The sequence below is a fragment of the Helianthus annuus genome, chromosome 3 (genome assembly GCF_002127325.2).
Source record: "Helianthus annuus cultivar XRQ/B chromosome 3, HanXRQr2.0-SUNRISE, whole genome shotgun sequence".
Classification (NCBI taxonomy): domain Eukaryota; kingdom Viridiplantae; phylum Streptophyta; class Magnoliopsida; order Asterales; family Asteraceae; genus Helianthus; species Helianthus annuus.
The window spans coordinates 126,387,532-126,393,164 of record NC_035435.2 but is presented as its reverse complement, the minus strand read 5'-3'; the positions used below and the strand labels follow the sequence as shown (position 1 = coordinate 126,393,164).

General features: G+C 34.0%; 1 pseudogene; it reads right to left on the bottom strand.

Annotated features, from left to right (window-relative positions):
- Positions 1 to 3,609: 3,609 nt before the first annotated feature.
- LOC118490497 lies at positions 3,610 to 5,220 on the bottom strand (annotated as a pseudogene).
- Between the last annotated feature and the right edge of the window lie 413 nt (positions 5,221 to 5,633).

The following is a 5,633-nucleotide window of genomic DNA, read 5'->3' as shown; positions in this document are numbered from 1 at the left end:
TAAACCCTAAGTGTGCAGATAGACAAACAGGGTGTGCAGATAGTTAGAGAAACCCACTTTATAAACTGGTCTTTTAGCTAGCTACCTTCAACGTTGCAAAAACAAAAACAAACAAACATTTTTACATGGGTCAGACTATTTGGACACCTTATCTGCCTATTTAGACACCCTTTGCCTCGTATAGGCCTCGTATAGGCCTATACGAGGCGTATAGGGTTACATCAAAATCAGTGTCTGACTCATGTCACTTCTGGTTTGACCCCTTCAAGACGCCTCGTATAGGCCTATACTGGGCGTATAGGACCCTTCGTATAGGCCTATACTGGGCGTATAGGACCCTTCGTATAGGCCTCATATGTGACCCTTTGCCCCTTATATGCCTCGTATAGGCCTATACTGGGCGTCTTGAAGGGTTTTTTTTTTTTTTTTTTTTTTTTTTTTTTTTTTTTTTTTTTTTTAAACAAACATTTTATACAATATTAATCGTTTTATCAAATCTTATACCCTTCGTATAGGCCTCATATGTGACCCTTTGAGGGTGATGTTTTTTGAGTAAAAAAATGGTGTATGGTATAAGTCTAGTATAGGTCCCATATAGGTCTTGTATAAGCCTATAGGCCTAAACGGGACTTAAACCACACCTATAGTCCTATACGAGTGTTGTATCTTATCCAATAGTCTAGTATCGTATTGTATTGTATCGTATCATATCGTATCGTATCGTATATTGTAGTATAAATCTCGTATAGGCATTGTATGGGCCTATGGATGTGGTATCGTATCCTATAGTATCGTGTTGTATCGCATCGTATCGTATAGTATAGTGTAGTATAAGTCTCGTATAGGTCTTGTATAAGCCTATCGTGTTGTATCGTATCGTATAGTATAGTATAAGTCTCGTATAGGCATCATATAATTAATATTAGTGTTATTATAATTAATATGAGTTTTTTATAATTAATATTAGTGTTATTGATATTAATATGAGTTTTTTTATAATTAATATTAGTGTTATTATAATTAATATGAGTTTTTTATAATTAATATTAGTGTTATTATAATTAATATGAGTGTTATTATAATTAATATGAGTTTTTTATAATTAATATGAGTTTTTTATAATTAATATTAGTGTTATTATAATTAATATGAGTGTTATTATAATTAATATGAGTTTTTTATAATTAATATGAGTTTTTTTATAATTAATATTAGTGTTATTATAATTAATATGAGTTTTTTATAGTTAATATTAGTGTTATTGATATTTAAAAAGAGAAAACAAAAAAAAACCCTTCAAGACGCCCAGTATAGGGCTATACTGGGCGTCTATGTGGACCAAAAGACCATTATACCCCTGAATTAGGCCTATACTGGGGGCAATTCAGGGGTTTAATGGTCTTTTGGACCCCTCGTATACGCCCAGTATAGCCCTATACTAGGCGTCTAGTTTTATTTTTTTTGTTTTCTCTTTTTAAATATTAAAAAAAGAAAACAAAAAAAAATTAAAAATAGACGCCCAGTATAGGGCTATACTGGGCGTATACGAGGGGTCCAAAAGACCATTTTACCCCTGATTTAGGCCTATACTAGGGGCAATTCAGGGCTATAATGGTCTTTTGGACACCAGTATACGCCTAGTATAGCCATATACTGGGCGTCTATTTTTATTTTTTTTTTGTTTTCTCTTTTTAAATATATAAAAAAGAAAAAAATAAAAAATAAAAATAGACGCCCAGTATAGGGCTATACTGGGCGTATACGAGGGGTCCAAAAGACCATTATAACCCTGTTTTGCCCCCAATATAGGCCTAATTCAAGGGTATAATAGTCTTTTGGTCCTCATAGACGCCCAGTATAGCCCTATACTGGGCGTCTATTTTTATTTTTTTTTTGTTTTCTCTTTTTAAATACCAATAACACTAATATTAATTTTAAAAAAACTCATATTAACTATAATAACACTAATATTAATTATAATAACTCATATTAATTATAATAACATTAATATTAATTATAAAAAACTCATTTTAGTATCAATAACACTAATATTAATTATAAAAAACTCATATTAATTATAATAACACTCTTATTAATTATAATAACTCATATTAATATCAATAACACTAATATTAATTATAAGAAACTCATTTTAATTATAATAACACTAATGTTAATTATACGATGCCTATACGAGACCTATACGAGACTTATACGAAACTATATGATACGATACAACACGATAGACTTATACAAGACCTATACGAGACTTATAGGATACGATACCACATCCATAGACCCATACAATGCCTATACGAGACCTATACGAGATTTATACAACACTATACGATACGATACGATATGATACGATACAATACAATACGATACTAGACTATTGGATAAGATACAACACTCGTATAGGACTATAGGTGTGGTTTTGGTCCCGTTTAGGCCAATAGGCTTATACAAGACCTATAGGGGACCTATACTAGACTTATACTATACACTATACGATACGATACAACACTCGTATAGGTCCCATATAGGTCTATACGAGAGCTATACGAGACTTATACTATACTATACGATACAATACAATACAATACGATACGATACGATACGATACTATAGGATATGATACAACGCCCGTATACGTCGATAGGCCTATACAAGACCTATAAGGGACCTATACTACACTATATGATACGATAGTATCGTATTGTATCGTATAGTGTATAGTATAAGTCTCGTATAGGTGCCATATAGGTCTATACGAGAACTATACGAGACTTATACTACACTATACGACACAATACAATACGATACGATACCATAATATAGGATATGATACAACGCCCGTATACGTCGAAAGGCCTATACAAGACCTATAAGGGACCTATACGAGACCTATACCACACTATATGTTAAAAACAATGTAATATTTCTACGAATATTTTTAAAGGCCGATCTTGAAAACGGTAAAATATTTTTATAAAAAAATGAAACTTTTCTTAAAAAACAACTCAAATTACCCCACCAAAACACCCATTTTTTTACTCAAAAAAACACCACCCTCAAAAAACAATCAAATTACCCTACCAAAACATCCATTTTTCAACTCAAAAAAACAACAACGAGGGGTCCTAATATTAATTATTTAAAATAAAAAAACTTGTTTTTGTATAAAAGTTTGCTAAAACGATTAATATTGTATAAAATGTTTGTTAAAAAAAAAAAAAAAAAAAAAAAAAAAAAAAAAAAAAAACCCTTCAAGACGCCCAGTATAGGCCTATACGAGGCATATAAGAGAAGACAAATTTACCCCCAGTATAGGCCTAAATCAGGGGCTAAATAGTCTTTTTTCGCCTAGACGCCCAGTATAGGCCTATACGAGGCATATACGAGGCAAATAAGACAAAATATGACATAATCAGAGATTCTCTTGGAAATTGAGAAAGGTTATACGCCTCGTATAGGTCTATACGAGGCGTCTTGAAGGGTGTGGAAATAGGCAATTGGGTGTGTGAATATGTAGACCCTTTTACATATGCCGACATGCACCACACTTATTTAAACTACCATCGCACCAAGTCACCGATACTCTCGGGTTCATGGCTTTGACTCCGATGGCGGGTCACGGGTTAAAGGAATTTGTGTATTTAGAAGTTGTGTAATCCCCATTTGGAAGTCCCTTCTTTTGCCCCACTCGTGTAAACACAGGTTTAGTTTTTTTGACACCACTAGAAGCTCCACTGCCTGCAATGGTGTCAAAATGTCTATCATACGCTTAAGGGTATCCAACCTCAGCTTGTCTGCTTCCATTATGATCTTGTACACATCAAAGGCATGAGAGTCCATTGCTTTATCCACAGCCTCCTGGCTTGACTCCCCTACTTTTTTACAGTTGGTATGCTAGCAACGCTAGTGGCTCATCTGCTACCTTCTCCTGAGTATACATACACACACATCAAACTTCATCATCTGTAATCTATAATGTTAGAGAGAAGATTATATCAGCTATGGCTTATTGTTATATAATGGAAAATGTATTAGTTAGGGTTTATCGTTAGGAAAATCATCGATACGATATGAAGAAGTTGACAAAAGAAAATTACAAAATAAAAATTAACTTTTGGCCTTTGCAAAAATAAGCATAATTAAGGAGAAGACTAATACGCACCGCTAGCTCGCTAAGAAGGTAAATCGTGATCTAAATTCTAACCAGCACAAATAAACCGTGAAATTCCCAATAGGACATCTTCGAGTTCGTGGTAAGTGGTGTAGTCCACAACCCAAAAGGTTGATAGTTTAAATCCTAGAGAGTGCAATATCTATCCTAGAAAATCTAGGAAATGCTGTTGAGAAAAACGAAAAAACCTTAAAAAGTACTATGAGGTCCACCAAAAAACCAAAACCATAGTAAACGTCTAAAGCGTGCGCTAAATTTAGCTGCCTAATCTTAATCATTATGATCAATAATATAAAATACTTGATTGGGTCTCATTATTTTACATATAGAACAATGTAAACCCTATTAAGTATTATGTATATTATTGATCAATTGTCTATAAGAGTACAAGGAAGATAATTTCAAAGGAAACTTAATAAAAAATATATTTTTCTACTATAAAAATGATATAACAATAGAACGTACATTTAATATGTTCTCTCTAATATAATATAGCTAAATACATTTTTCCCAACATAAGATACAAATCTAAAGATGTATTATATGCCTGTACGCTTGCCAAAACCGAAGTGAGCTTATCTTCCTCTTTAATAGTTTTGATATGGAGAGCATCTACGCTTTTGAGCTGAGAGTTGGATAAATCTCCTAGGTTTCCTCGTGTGACACCATCAAGAAACTCAGCCAAGTGTGCGTTTATTTGGGACCCGCATAAGACATAAACAAGTCGGATGATTAAGGAAGGCCTGCAACCACCGATCCAAAGAGACGAGTTCTCAAAGGTGGTCCCCCAAGTTGGAGCCAAGAAGGAAAGCCCATCGTGCTTGGCCAGTTGGGCTCGAACGGTGTGGTAGTTTTCAAAGTGATTGATGGCTTTTTTAGTTATGAGTTGGAGGTAGTCGAGATCGGTAGAAGTTGGTTAGCCCTTGGAGTAGTTCATCGAGGTCGACCTTCTGTTGAGCCATCCAGTTCTGATGGCATAACTGAAATTGTTGATGAGTGGCCATGACACATGGGCGTTTAGGAAGACCCTAGCTTGACTCCCCACCCACTTGGCTAGCTAATGATATATAGAAGTGGATAGATATAGAGAGAGAGTAAAAGGGTTGCACAAGTGGGGAGAGAAGACAAAGATGAGCGAATATTCAAATGAGAATACAAACAACAACTATCCAGCAGACATTGTAACGCTCTCTTTTTTTGGAAAGATGTGGAAAATGGGATATGCATTCCAATGATATATATAATCATGTGATAGGAGAACCTTGTCAGATGTCTACTTATGTTTACCTATCATAATTTAATCATGTTTATGTTGCAAGTGTGATCTTTTGGTGCATTTACCATATGATCATCCAAAATAAACGTTATGGGTTTAATTCTTGTCTAGAGTAAAAGTGTTTTAGGTTAAGCCAAAACATTTTACCATAGCAGGCTTGATAGGTTT